Raw genomic sequence first — 16579 nt, forward strand, 5'->3', positions numbered from 1 at the left:
GGGTTAGAGGGACCCACAAAACTTACATGAAGAGAACATAGACGCACTTTTACTCTTAAACGTCCTCTTCAGCCTCCCTATAAAGAAGTAGCAAACCTTTTTACCCAATTACTTATTTTAAGAAAAATTCTTATTAACTTACTTAATTCTATTTTTATATGTGTCTATGTCGTATTTACATGTCACTTTTTCCATTATCAAGTCTACAAAAAATAAGATATTTTTAGATGTAAAAACTACAACAACAACAACCCAGTAAAATTCCACCAGTGGGGTCTGAGGAGGGTACAGTGTACGCAGACCTTACCCCTACCCCAGAGGGAGTAGAGAGATTGTTTCCGGGAGACCCTCGCCTCAGAGACAATAGATCTGTAACAACAAAACGCAAAAAATATTATCAGCAACGTGAGAGACAGCAAATAAATGGAAAAGCAGTAACGCAAATACTATGCAAAAGTGTGAAACACAACATAAATCGCTAGCAGAGCTAGACAAAACACTATCATACTCGTCGGTACAAAGAGGGAAACCAGGACAAAGAGGAAACCGCTCGACTACCCGTTAGCCTACAACCCTACTGCTCGACCTCCACACCTATTAATCTTAAAATTCTGTTTTCTTATATGACTTGTTTGAGAGAAAAATAGGAAGTAATATGTGAATTTCTTACCACCTTTTATTTATTTATTAATAGTAAGATTAATTTTGATACCTTATATGTATAGAATATTTTTTTTTTTAAAATTTCATATTCAATCATATATATGTCATATAAATGAATGGAGTGTATGTTGAATACACTGACAATGTAGAAATTTATGTAATCAAGTTAAACTGACTACATTAATAGTTTAACTCATCATACTAATCTTGATAAAATAACCTAAAAATAAATAACTCATCATCTCTAATTAAATTACATTGAGAATAAAAATATTACAAATACTTACCCCTATACGTATGAAAGAAGTTTGTGTTAATAAATTTAATAATTTTTTTGAAAAATTATTGGGAGGGAAAGGAAAATAAGGAGGGAGTTACATGGAGAATCGATCACTCATCAGAATAAAAATTTTAATAGCCAACCAATTGAGCTATCTAAAAATGAAAGTAATATTCTCTTATTCTCTTTTACAAATACTTAAGGGCCGTTTGGTAGGAAAACAAGTTATCCCATGTTAATTATCTCACGATTAGTTATCTCACTCTCCCATAAGGATAAAAAAATACTACAACCCCAGAATAACTAATCCCCAAATTAATTATACCACGATTTTATCTAAATTAAATATGAAATAAACTCATTTTTGTTAAGAAACTTAGCTCGAAGTAATAATATGAAACAAGAAAATAGACAAGAATGTAGAGGACAAGAGATGAGAGCTTCTTATTTCTTTCAAGTATTTCAAGTGTGTTACAAAATGACTTCTCATCCTCTATTTATAGTACTACATAAAGGTATACCAAAAGAATTCCATAAATATGTCATTAAGCATTTGAGATCATGGTGGAAGATCATGGGGGAGGTATGGGAGTTACAACCATAACTCCATAAGTATTAGAGTAGTGGGAGTTATGGAGATAATGGAGAAGAGTAGTGAGTATTACTCATTTGGTGGTTATGGACATCCACTATAATTATATTTTATAACACTCCACCTTGGATGTCCATAATAATGTGCCTCGTTAAAACCTTACTAAAAAAATCTCGTGGAAAAAAAATCTTAGTGAAGGAAAAGAGTACACATATCTTGTAATACGCATTGTTTGTTGCCTCGTTAAAAACCTTGCTAGGAAAACCCAGTGGGATAAAACATCAGCTAAGGAAAAAAGAGTGCAACGCGTATCTTACTCCCCCTGATGAAAACATCACTTTACTTTTCGGAAATGACGCATTCCAATCCCGTATACCAGCTTCTCAAATGCTGGGGTTGGTAATGATTCATTGAACAGATCCACCAAATTATCAATCAAATAAATTTGTTGAACGTCTATATCACCAATCTGTCGAAGATCATGTCTGAGAAGAACTTTGGTGAAATGTGCTTTATTTTGTTGCCTCAATATATCCTTCTTCCAATTGATATAAGCAAACAACATTATCTTCAGTATTATTGGAATCTTCTCTTCAAAGAAAAGTCACACGTATGTTGTGTGTTGAGTCCCTTGCTTTATCAGTTGCTTATCTTGGCATGACTTGAATAAGTATCAACAATTAATTGCCTTGTAAAATGATAATATGGCAGTACTCTCACATGAAAATAGATTGTTTGAAGAACGAAGTTCAGGAGAATGCCTGCATTTGCATAAGCAACAAAATCTTGGCAATATTTGTTAGAATAAACAAATCCACATCAAGTATTCCTTTTGAAATATAACACTATTGTATTCTAATATCTCCACATAGGAATAAAACTGTATCTCGTTAGCATATTGTTATACTCATGGTTCTAGCCAGATATATTTACGAAAAATCTTATGGTACAAGTCGTCTTTATGTTTATCGACTTGATTTTTCATTTCACCTTCAGGTGTTGGGACTATCTGTCCAACTTCACATTTTTCAGGTGAAGTCAATTTCATTGCGTACTTTTCATTTGGCCAATTATTTATCTGTCCAAATTTCATGACAGATTTGAGCTCAAGATCCTCGTCAGTATTAATAATATTGAACCCTACATTATATCAACAATATCATCGACGATCATTCTATATCGGTTCCATCACCAATCAAATAAAGACATAACTTATCGAGATCTCAATAGTTTCAGGTACCTGAGCCTCTCTCATGAGGTCTTATAAAGTGTTATGTCGTGGTGCTCTTATAGAGAACGTGCCTCCTTAGTATGACCATCTTTATCATTTGCCCCTCTCCTTCTTCAAGCATTTTTATCTTTGGAACCTATTAGTCTATTACGCTTCATGTGTTCCATAGACTATGTCCATCATGGACTTTCTATTTGGAGCATTAGCAGCTGAAATATAACATTTAGCTTTGGGTCAGCAAATGCGTCTAGCAATATTTTGCAAATGAATCATCACTTGAACTTCAAGTTCACATTTTCTTGTACGAGGATCTAGGTGCACTCATAATAATTCATTTTATATTTTACTTTTTCAGCTGCCCATTTTCTCCCGCTAATGCTGGGATCACCAACACATTTCCCGACCTTCTTTGGGAATCCGTCTTTATACATTGTGGTGGGATAATTAAATCGTATAGCACATCCATATTTCTAGATGGAAATTATTTGGTTTCTGACCCTGAACCAATTAAGATAGGGAGAATTTATCATAACTTGTTGGCTAGATGCGTACAAGTGCTATTGTATATTAAATAATATACCTCATACCAAATTTTGATTTGGGAGTTTTATTCTCATAACCAATGGTTTAGCTTAATTGAGGCATACAGTTTCTGCTAAACCAACTTGGATTTAAACCAGCATTATCAAGATAAATTATCATAATTTTTATTCTGGAACTGTACTCTAATAATTTGAGGAAGCAACCTTGCAAAAGCCAAAACTGCAAGTTGATAACAAACGCACATGTGACCGCAGATAGATGCATCTATTAAAATCATGTAGTAGTAAACGGTCCGCATGGCAGGTGATGGGGCCCATACATATATATCACCTTTTATTCGTTCAAGATATCAAGGGATTCAATCCAACCTTAACTGGTATATCATGAGAATAAGCAGCACAAGAGAATTTTTTGAAGAATCTCTATTTCTTCAATATATGCTAATGTGAATTCTCAAGTAATTTTCGCATCATAATTGAACCGGGATAGCCAACCGGTCATGCCAACTAATCTTTGTTTCAGTAAACATCTAGTTTACTTGTGGCATGTGATTCCATCATCATGCTTATACATGTTAATACAAATAGAAAAAAAATCGGGTAACCTTTCATATTTACCCGATATGATTATAGTAATATGAAGATATTCAATCTTCCTTTCATTTATAGTCTCAATATGCCAACCATTTTGGCTAATACATTTGAAATTCAAAAAGTTTCTTTTGAGACTTACTACAATATCAATATCATGAATAATTTTATTCATCCGGGTAGTAACAAATTAGCTCTTCCGAAGCTCTTAATTGATTTTGTACTACAAGATCTTTTGTCACACCATCCATATGGTGAATGTCTCCTTCACGGAGAAAATCATATCATAACAATTGTCATGGTCAAAATCATCATAAACAAAATCATTTCTTGCTTTAATTTTGCCTTTAATAACCTTTTATAAGGCATGTCAAAATATTTTTGGCGTACCACATGTACGCGACCAATGACATATTCATGTAACCATATTGTAATATTCATTATCTTTCTTTCTCTCAAACCTCCCTTAGAGGTGAGTTGTGGTGTGTATCTAATCATGCATTGCACGTCTTTATTCATTACTTTTATTACATATTGTTACATTCACCTTCAGGAATGAATATGCATTCTCAATGCTTATCACAAGTCACATTCTCTTCACAGAATGGAGTATAATTATCGTAACGTGCTTTATAAATTTTCCATACCAATTTGATGGTAAATATTTCCTTCACCTTTTGAAGGACTATTTTGAGAAACCTTATTGTTCTCCTTTTTACAATTACCATAATGCTGACTATTATTGTTTTGGTCTTTGGCACACCCACTTTCATTGAACAACAACTTGTCTTCATTTAGACTTTTTATGCACCGCTATCACATTCACTTCAAGAATAGAGCAAATCAAGTGGGACATTTCATTAAAAATATACTATTTTTCTTTAGTCATCATTATATCATCAATATGGTGTATTGGGACTCAAACCCAATGCCTTACCCATATAAAGGCATGTTAGGCCAAAATGAGTTGGGACTCGAACCCAACTCTTATCATCATGGAGTATCGGCACTCAAAACCCGATGTCTTACCCTCATGGTGCATTGGGACTTGAACCCACCATATAATATTTGTCACAACTTGTCTCATTCACTTCGAAAATAGAACATAATTTTACATAGCCATAAGTTTAAATTTTGATAAATTCGATATAGTAAAATTATCATTAAAAATAAGTGAATTGAAAATGATAAAAAATATAAGAAATAAAATTTTCGATCCAGTACATACTCATATACTAATATACTATATATAAATCTATCAAAACACATAGTTTAGATATAGTACTATATAACATTTCATTACCTATAAGAAAAATGAGACAAATAATGAATGAGTCTAACATACTTGTTCCAGGCCAACTAGTGTAAAAATCAGTAAAATTCAAATGCAAACTAACATAAGACTAGTGGAATCAGATGCCTTTTTCCTCTTAACAAACGTGGGTATATCAATTTTAAATTAATCACATATAGAATACTTATAGCCAAAGCCAATTCTAGTAAAACCAGTAAAGAGATAATTCATACGTTAGGTTCATTACAAAATTATTCCCATTTGCAAAATCAAAGTAAAATAAATTGGTTACATACCTAACTCTTACCGAAGAACATTTGTACCGTGTTGGCGTCACTAATTGTGTAATACCACTAAGCCTTCGTAGAAAGACTTATCAAGACCTGACCATGCTTTATTCTTCGTGAACATCCCTCAATTGAGGAACATATCCTAAGTTGGTTAGGAGTCGTATTGATAACGTGTTAAGAAACTTAGCTCAAAGTAATAATATGAAACAAGAAAATAGACAAGAATGTAGAGGACAAGAGATGAGAACTTCTTTTTCTTTCAAGTATTTCAAGTGTGTTACAAAATGACTTCTCATCCTCTATTTATCGTACTACATAGAGGTATACCTAAAGAATTCTATAAATATGCCATTAAGCATTTGAGATCATGGTGGAAGATCATGGAGGAGGTATGGGAGTTACAACCATAACTCCATAAGTATTAGAGTAGTGGAAATTATGGAGATAATGGAAAAGAGTAATGAGTATTACTCATTTGGTGGTTATGAACATCCACTATAATTATATTTTATAATAATTTTAAATTCAATAACAGAATTAATTATCTCTTATTTGTCGTACCAAACGAGCCCTTACACTTTCAGTAAGTAGTATGTTCTCGTTTATATCGTCCTCAAGGAGGTCATATATTAAAACTCTACGTGTTGATGAGAGAAATTGCACGCTTTAGCGGTGGCGCGTGTAAATTTTGTATTAGGAAACGCCAAGCGGGACACGATGGTCGGAGCTCTTTGTAAGCGGTACAATCTCGGTGATTTATGGCGGTTTCGACGGTTTTGTTCGATGTTACCCATATATTATATCCTTTTTCTTTTTCGGTTTGGCTTTTATGAATAAAACAAGGATGAACAAGACTTTGACCATAAATCCCATAGAGAGATTGTCTTTACCAATTAAATTTCTAGTAATTAATTATCTCACTTGGAAAAGCAATTTCTTTGTCCCTCTTTCTAGAATCAAGTGATAAAAATCATACCGGGAAAATAATTTCAAAATATACATACAAATGAATTTATATTAGATTTAGTGGGCGTTTGGACATAAGAAATGTGAAATTTGAGAAAAGGGTGAAAAAAAATTTCAAATAAAAATGGTATTTGAAAATTAAAGTTGTGTTTGGACATGAATGCAATTTGGAACTATCTTTGAATTTGTGTGTGAGAGTTAAAATGAAAATTTTGAAAATATTTTTTGGAGTTTTCAAAATTTTCAAAATATTCTGAAATTCAACTTCAACTAAAATTTGAAGTTTTCATGGCCGAACACTGATTCCGAAAAAAGTGAAAAAAAATTCAATTTTTTTTTAAAAACACCAGTGTAAATATCTAAATTACGTTTTGTCTCGTTTATTAGTGTAAAAATTGCACGGGCCTACACCCAATTTTTAAAAAAAATTTAACTTGTACCCACTTTTTAAACAACTTCAGGCATCTTTCTCCTCCTCCTCCTCCTCCTTCTTCTTCTTCTTTTCTTCTTCTTGTTCTTCTTCTTCTTCTTCTTCGGACGACAATGATTTTATATGGTGGTTGTGAATATATTTTAATGTAGTTTATGATGTTTTACAATGGTGAGCTGTTATGACGTTTTATTTTTTACTATTGCTTAGGGTTTCTTCTTCTTATTTTTCTTAATTGCAAAATGGGTTCATCAGATTTATTGTCGTTTTGATAAATTGATGATTGGGGTTTGTTTCTGATGATATTTGGAGGCTATGTTTCTAATTTGAGCTCATTTGGAGTAGATTTAGGTATTAAATCGTATATTGGATTGTTATAATTCGAAGAACAAATTTTTGTTTCTGGGCAATTTTCACTTCAGACTTATTGGCCTTAAGTGGATCAAAACGGTTGTTGCACTTCAGACTTTTGGCCTTAAGTGCATCTAAAGTGCAATTTTTCACTTCAAACTTACTGGCCTTAAGTGTAGCAAAACGTTTGTTGCACTTCAGACCTTTTGGCCTTAAGTGCATCTGAAGTACAATTTTTCATTTCAAATTTATTGGCCTTAAGTGCATGAAACTATTGGTTGCACTTCAGACCAATTTGGCCTTAAGTGCATCTGAAGTGCAAATTTTCACTTCAGACTTATTGGCCTTAAGTGAATGAAAACGTTTGTTGCACTTCAGGCTTTTTGGCCTTAAGTGCATCTGAAGTGCAATTTTTCACTTCAGACTTATTAGCCTTAAGTGCATGAAACCATTGGTTGCACTTCAGAGCTATTAATTTTTTCACTTCAGATAATTTTTTTATAACTTCAGACCCATAAGTCTGAAGTTGATCGTAAAGTGGGTAAGCTTGCAAAATTTTTTGCAAAGTAGGTATAGGTTCAATTGTGACCCCAAAACCGGGTATAGATGCAAAAGCCCCTTTATTAGTTTACTTCTTAAAAATAATGATTTAACCCCCCCCCCCCCTCTCCCTCCCCGATCGGGTAAATGGATCATTATGACAAATACTAATAAGAAATCTTGAGTTTGATGTTGTAATATAGGATAAAGAAAACTAATATTCAACAAAAACAAGTGTTTTATTTCTAAATTTTGTCTTTAAAAGTGTCAGTATATTATAATGTTTAGGCAAAATAGCCTAAATGGCACTTATACTTGTGCCACTTCGTTATGCCGGTCCCCAAACTTATCATTTTGCCAATTGAACGCTTACACTCGTTCAAAACTAATTTTCTAAATCCCTCTGACCATTGACCGAGCTTATATGGCATTGACATAGCTGAGGTGAACAAATTATGTGTAACACACGCGTGTAAAGAGAGTGATACTAATGATTTTGATTAAAAATGAATTAAACTAAATAAAAGTAAAGTTAATAAGTTAATCGAAATTACCACCCTCCCCCTCCCAATTTTCTTCTCTTTCTCAGTTTTTCCCACCTTTATTCTCGCCCCTAATCCCTCTTTCCCCCTCTCTCTTTTCCCTTCCACACTACTGTAAACGATGGATGAGCCTTCAAAATCACAAAATCAGGCAAAAATATACTATTTTTCTCTATTTCTTTTACAAAAGAATCTTTTACATTTCTTATTTCTTTTTCTATTTAATCAAAACCCAATTGATTAGGGTTCCGACGAGTTTCGTGCCTCCTACGACGCTGCTCCAGTATCCTACTCGTGGTAGTAGCGTCGCTGATTCCGACGACTCTTTAGGTTGACAAACGGATCTGTTTTGGTTATTGCTGTTGTGTTTCGCTATTTGGATCTTTATTCAGCTTTTGGAGAGGAGATTCAAAGGCTTGTTTGTTTAGAATTTTTGAAATTCCATTGCTGGTCTTGCGAAGAACGAATCTAGTGGTTTGAAACCTCAAGTTTTTGCTTACCTAGTACTAAAACTCAGCTGGTATTGAAATTTAGACTTGAAAATGCGATAAACATTTGTGTTTGAGAATCAAAATCGGAGGGACAAGCTGAGACGCCATTAAAGCTCGCTTGAAGCTTCTAGGTATATTCAGGTTTAGAATTATTTTTTTGTGAAATCGAATGGGTGCGGTTCTGTAACGATCCAACCGGTCGTTTTGAGCATTTGCACTTCGCTCTGTAGTTTACGGGCATGAGTAACTCCGTATGATGTATTTTGACTTATGCGAAAAGTCGGTATTGGTTTTTAGGTTATTGAGAATTGATTTGGAAGAAGAATCTCAACTAAGAAGCTTTAAATTGGAAGAGTTGTCTAAGTTGGACATTTCAGTATTTGACATTGGATTGCAGTTTTGATGATTCCGTTAGATCTGTTGGGTGATTTTGGAATTAGGAGCGTGTTCGGATTGTGATTTGGAGGTTCGTAGTTGAATTTGGCTTGAAATGACGAAAGTTGGATTTTTGAAAAGTTTGACAGGAAGTGGACTTTTTGATATCGGATTCGGATTGTGGTTTCGGGAATTGGAGTAGCTTTGTTATGTCATTTTGTACTTGTGTGCAAAATTTAGGTTTATTCCGGGTTGATTTGCTATGTTTCGGCACGAGTTATGGAAGTTGAAAAGTTCAAAGTTGATCAAGTTTGAATTTAGGTGCAATTCGTCGTTTCAATGTTGTTATGTGTGCTTTAAGGCCTCGAGTAGGTCCGTGTTATGTTATAGGACTTGTTGGTATACTTGGACGGAGTCCTAAGGGGCTCGGGCGTGTTTCGGATTGATTTCGGATCATTTTTCTTCATATTGTTATTGCTGGTTGCTGCTGGTTCTGGTGTGATCGCACCTGCAGCTGGTTTGCGCAGGTGCGATGGTCGCAGAAGCTACAAAGGAGTCGCAAGAGCGAAAGTACTGCTGGGAGCAGGAGTTCACAGAAGCGGAGATTTTTTGCCGAGGACGTACAGCCGATCCAACATAAATATAAAATGTGCACTACCGAGGGTCGAACGGCATGAACCATAGATGCATCTATTAACTTGCCGAGGCGAACGGCCTGCTCCCATGAGAGTAGTGGAAGGAATCACCCCGCTCGCGGAATATACTTGCGACGCGGTCAAATATAAATTTATCAATAAATCATAACCTTTCTCGACTCTTTTCAAATAAAGGAAATTTCAACTTGAATCATTTCAAATCTTAAAATCCTCAACTTAATTCCATTCGATACAATTAACAAGTAAGAATCAGATAACGGTGTTCACAAAGACTGGTGTTAGCCTAAAACTACCCGGACATAAACATGAATAGTAGCTACATACGGCCTCTCGTCACTTCGTACGTACGTAGCCCCCACAAATAATAACACATACTCCCTCTGTTCCAGTTTATGTGAACCTATTTCCTTTTTCGTCCGTTCCAAAAAGAATGATCCCTTTCTAAATTTGGTAACAATTTAGCTTAAACTTACAATTCTACCCTTAATGAGAAGCTTTTACAACCACACAAATATTCTGGGCCCCTTTTTAACTTGTTTAGGACCATAAATTTCAAAAGTCTTCATTTTATCTTAAACTCCGTGCCCAGTCAAACAGGTTCACATAAATTGGAACAGAGGGAGTATTAATTAGGTTCACCTATGGGGTAAATTCCCTCTTACAAGGTTAGAAAAGAGACTTACCTCGTCTCAAAGCCTACATTCCAATTCAATAATGCGCTCAAACCTCCAAGTATCGACTCGAAACTAGTCAAATATGATATAAATTAATCAATTTACACTCAAAAGTTTATATCCAACTATTGAAGTGATTATCCAACTCTAAATGCAAGATTCCTAAAATTCACCCCAGGCCCACGTGCCCGGATTCCAGAAATTTTTGAAGAAAGTTGTTACCTATAACCTTAGGAACATAAATATATGATTTTCACTATGTTCCATATTCATTTTCGTGGTAAAATCCCATTTTTATCCAAAACCTAAGTTTTCATCTAAACCCATGATTTTTCACTAATTTACATGTTATAATCTACCCATAAACTATGTATTAAACTCACATTAGGTTGATATTACTTACCTTCAAAAAGCTAGGTCGAAATCCCCTCCTTAAGAGCTCTCAAATCGCCCAAGAGTGCAATAAATGACCCCAAAAATGCCTAAGTCCCGTTTTTAAAACTCACTGCCCAGCTGCCTCCTTCATCGCGAACGCGAAAGGGGCCTCGCGTTCGCGAAGGCAAATGGCTTAGGCCCCCTGGAGACAACACATCACGAACGCGACCAAGGCATCGCGAACGCGGAGGCTGGCTTGGCCTATCCTTCGCGAACGCGAGGGCTGCTTCACGAACGCGAAAAACAATCAGCGGCCCAGCCCAGCCCAGGCTCTTCTACGGGAACACGAGTCGCCTCACGTGAGCGCGAAGGTCACCGGTCCCAGACCTTCACGAATGCGGACTAGGTATCGCGAACGCAAAGCATAAAATCCCCCCATGTAACGACCCTGCCGGTCATTTTGAGAATTTACGCCTCGATCCCCTACTAACTGCTTCCCCCGTGTCGTTTTCTACTATTGTGATTTGTCGGGATGATTCATTTTGAGTTTCAGAGTGTTTTGGGATACTTAGTCCCTAAATGAGAACTTAAGTCTTAGAATTTGGACCGCAGTCGGAACAGTATGAAGACGGCTCCGAAATAGAATTCTGTCGATTCCGTTAGCTCCGTTGGGTGATATTAGGCTTAGGAGCATGTCCGATTTGTGTTTTTGAGGTCTGTAGCTCATTTAGGCTTGATATGGCGAAAGTTGAACTTTTGGAGTTTCGGGCCGATAGTGGAATTTTTGATATCGGGGTTGGAATCCGATTTTGGAAGTTGGAGTAGGTCAGTAGTGTTGAATATGACTTGTGTGCAAAACTTGGGGTCAATCGGGCATGGTTTGGTTGGTTTTGGCATCGGTTGTAGAATTTTAAAATTTCAAGTTCATTAAGTTTGGATTGGAGGGTGATTCGTGATTTTAGCATTTTTTGATGTGATTTGAGGGCTAGAATAAGTTTGTATGGTGTTATAGGATTGATTGGTATGTTTGGTTGAGGTCCCGAGGGCCTCAGGTGAGTTTCGGGTGCTTAACGGATGAAATTTGGACTTGAGCAAAAATCTGAAGTTGGCTGGTTCTGGTGTTTTCGCACCTGCGGTGGGAAGCCCGCAGGTGCAGCCCCGTAAAAGCGAGGAAGGGGTCGCAGGTGCGGTTTTAGACATGAGGGCCAGTGGTCGTCGATGCGATGCAAGAGCTGCAGAAGCGGAGCCGCATCTGCGAAGGAGTGAGCGCAGGTGCGGAGTTTGGGGTGTTAATGAATTCCCGCAGGTGCGGAGCTCTAGCCGCAGAAGCGGAAATCGCTGGGCAGAGAAGAGAGAAATTGAGGGTTTGAGTTCATAACTTCAAATTTTGATTGAGAGCTCGGTAGAAGGCAAAATTTGGAGAGATTTTCGGAGGAAGTTTGTGGGTAATAATTCCTTACTCCTTTTTTATTATATCCCATTAATCTTAGCTTAATTTCATCATCTAATTTCGGATTTGGGGTGAAAATTGGGAAAACTTGAGAAACTTAGGCCGAATTTTGGAATATTGATCGAGATTTTGGTATCGGATTTGAGTGAATTTGGTATGGATAGACTCGTGAGTGAATGAGTGTTCATAATTTGTGACTTATACCCGATTCTGAGACGTGGGCCCGGGGAGGATTTTTGGGCGTTTTCCTATTTTCTTGCCTTAGCTTTGAATTCATTAGCTAAATTAGTTGCTTGTAGCTATATTTACGTTATGTAATTGATTTGATTAGATTTGGGCCACTCGGAGTTGGATAATTTTGAAAAGAGTGTGATTTTGGATTAATTTGAGCTTGGTTCAAGGTAAGTGACTTGCCTAACCTTGTGTGGGGGGAACTCCCCTTAGGATTTGGTACTTTTGATATATGAATGCCGTGTACGTGAGGTGACGAGTGCTTACACGGGCTATTTGTTGGAAAACCCCATTTCGTTAAGCAAATATCGGTTTTTCCCTTAATTTGGTAATGTTAGAATATGTCACTATCCTATTTAGCCTAGGAAAGCATGCCTACGTGCCTTAACTGCCTACCTGAACTCCGTGCAGCATGTTTAGTGTAAAATTTCATGTGTTTTCTGATATGGATTCTATCTGAACTATAGATTTTTCCTTGTTGAAACTGTTATTTACGTTGATTGAGCTGTTTATTTACGTTGGGACTACGGAACGGTATTCCGGGAGATCCCCCCTGCACATTTACTTTTGGGACTACGAGACGGTATTCCGAGAGATCCCCTGTACATTTACGGTTGGGACTACGGGACGGTACTCCGGGAGATCCCCTGTTGCTATCTCTGTGTACTGAGTTATTATTTTTCTGTGATTTTCATTTTCGCTGACTGTTAGTATTTATCTTCACTGCGATATTTCATACTGTTTTATCTTATTATACATATATACCAGTAGGGCCCTGACCTGATCTCGTCACTGCTCGACCGAGGTTAGGCATGACACTTACTGAGTACCGCTGTGGTGTACTCATGCCATTTCCTGCACATGTTTTTCATGTGCAGATCCAGGTTCATCGTACCAGCCTCATCACTAGTTGCAGTCACTGCTGCCTGTTGGAGACTTCAAGGTACATCTGCCCGCGCCCGCAGATCCTCGGAGTCCCCCTCTATCCCCTTATGTTCATTTCTCTTTCTTTCTGTAGAGATGATGTATACAACAGTTAGGACATCTTAGTAGCTTGTGACTTGCGAGTTTCCGGGTTTTGGGTATTGTTCGATACTTTTTCTAAAGTGTTAACTGTATATGCCTAGTGGCATTTAGTTTCTTAATGGATAGTTGTGTTGCCAATAGTTAATATACATGCTTTTGTATTCATTTCTGCAATGTGTTAGGCTTACCTAGTCGTAGAGACTAGGTGCCGTCACGACAGTTCACGGAGGGAGGAATTGTGTCGTAACACCTCAGTCCCAATTCCTTCTACGGGAACGCGAGGTTCCCTCCGCATTCGCGAAGAAGGAAGCCAGAACTGGGATTTTCTGGTTTTTCACACTTTGCTCCGAGGGGTCCGAAACTCACCCGAGCCACTCGAGACCCTATCCAAAGGCACCAACAAGTCTGAAAACATGATGCAGACCTGCTCAAACTCTCGAAACTTGAAAATCATCAACGGAACTAAGAATCGCACCCTAAAACCAAATTGAATCAACATATGAACTTCAAATTTTCCCAATTGCTCGAATACACCGAATCATACTTAGACTATTTGGAATGACACCATATTTTGCGTGCAGGTCTTAAATCACCATACGGAACTATTTCCGGTCTCGAAATTCCATTCGGACCTCGATATCACCAAAGACTGCTCCAAACCAAATTTAAAGAACTTTAAAATCCTTCAAGAACCAACTTTCACTATTAGGCGCCAAAACGCTCCCAGGTCATCCCAAACTCGATTCGAACATATGCCCAAGTCCGAAATTATCATACAAACCTATTGGAACCGTTAAATCTTAATTCTGAGGTCGTTTACTCAAAATGTTGACCAAAGTCAAACTTGGCCTTTTAAGCCAACCTTAAGGAACCAAGTGTTCCGGTTTCAACCCGAACCTTCCAAATCCCGAACTAACCATCCCCGCAAGTCATAAAATAGTAAAAGCACGTACAGGAAGTCTTATTTTGGGGGAACGGGGTTCTAAAAAGTAAAACAACCGGTCGGGTCGTTATAGCGTAGTTACATGATCTTATTTGTAACCATGAAATCTCTACGTACTAAAGTAATTGAGCTGTCAATCATGCTAGAGATCATGTTTAGGCTATATGCTAGTACTGTTGGGACCTATAGTGGTTTCTTGCTATTGACTTATTGATTTTATTGAAATTTTGTATTCAGTCATATTCATTCATTACATATCATATCTCAGTCTCTGTTATTATTTATTGATACATCATATCATCATTTTCAGGCTAGTTTTATGACATTGTGAACCCGTGAGAGAGAGACTGGAGAGATTGATGACTGAGTAAGGCCGAGGTCCTGATTGTGAGGATATTGTTACTATAGCACGTGAGTTGTCTGTGCGGATCCAGATATTGATACTATAGCACGTGAGTTGTCTGTGCAGCATGTGAGTTGTCCGTGCGGATTCAAATATTGATATTATAGCACGTGAGTTGTCCGTGCAACACGTGAGTTGTCCGTGCAGCACGTGAGTTGTCCGTGCGGATTATAGCGTTTGGGCTGTAGGAGCCCCTCCGGAGTCTGCACACTTCTAGTGAGTGCAGTTGCTACCAGTTATTATGTTTGGGCTAGATTTGCCCTGATCAGTTCTGAGTGACTGAGTGTGTCGAGTAATTGAGCGTGATGAGTGGAATGTGTGAGACAGTGAGATTGAGTACTCTGAGAGTGTGAGTACATAAGTTCATCACTAAGATGGCTGCATTTGACATGCGTACTTGAGATACATGCATTGAGATGCATGTCCTTCAGCTACCTGGTTTTTGGTGACATTCATGAATTCACTTGTATATTGACATGTAAGCATAGAGATGTATTTTCCTCACGCTATCTGAAAAATAAAACATCTTATGTATTGTTGAAAGGTTTTTGAAAAAAATCACAGTTTTCAAACTTACTCATATTTTTGAGAATTTCGGTAAAGAATTTGGGTTTTCACTAATATACTTGAAAAGCGGAACTATTTTCGGGAACTATGAATAAGCTGAGCATTTTAACTCTAAGCTACCTCTTTTATTACTTGCTTTAAATTGTTATGAACTGCTGTTGGTGTTGGACCCGACCTTTGTTCCAGCTCGTCACTACTTTCAACCTAAGGTTAGGTTTGTTACTTATTAAGTACATGGGGTCGGTTGTACTCATACTACACTTCTGCACCTTGCATGCAGATGTTGACTGATGATGTTGCTGTGTTCGATGGGAGCTGGATTTGAAGACATACCTGCGTTCCGGTTGCAGCTGCCTCTTGTTCATGGTAGCCTTAGATTCATAAAACTCTGTTTATGTACTTTTCAAACAGCTGAAGTATTTACTTCATTTCAGCTTTGTAAACTCTATTCTTAGAAGCTCATGATTTGTACTACCAGTTCTTGGGAAATGTACAAGATTCAGTTAACTTCTCTACTTAATTGTTTTATTGATTTTATTGGAATTGGATAGTTGTTAGTTGGCTTACCTAGCGGGTTGAGTTAGGTGCCATCACGACTAGTTGGACTTTGGGTCGTGACAGGTTCCTAATAAACGAAAGAAGAAAGAACCTACTGCATCTATTTTCTATGGGTTCGGTTTTTGTGTAGTGGCCAGTCCTATTTTTCAATAGTTTATTTTCTTATGTGGCACTAGTAATGACGTGCCGTCCTACGTGTAGGAGATTGTATTACACGCATTGGTAACCTCCTTTCATAAGCATTTATTATACACGATTTGAACGAGTGTAAGTATTCAATTGGCAAAATGATAAGTTTGGGGACTGGCATGACAAAGTGACACAAGTATAAGTACCATTTATAGCCTAATGTTTATCTAGATCACGTGTTATCTCATTTATTAGTTCAGTTCTTATTAAAAAAACTGATCATTCATCCAGTTGTTCGGGTGGATGGCTCATTATGACAAATAGTAAGAAGAAAAAAAAATACAAGAAATCTAACGTTTTTATGTAGGAATAAATAATTAATATCCAAC

Source organism: Nicotiana attenuata, unplaced genomic scaffold, assembly GCF_001879085.1.
Source record: "Nicotiana attenuata strain UT unplaced genomic scaffold, NIATTr2, whole genome shotgun sequence".
In the NCBI taxonomy this organism is placed as follows: Eukaryota; Viridiplantae; Streptophyta; class Magnoliopsida; order Solanales; family Solanaceae; genus Nicotiana; species Nicotiana attenuata.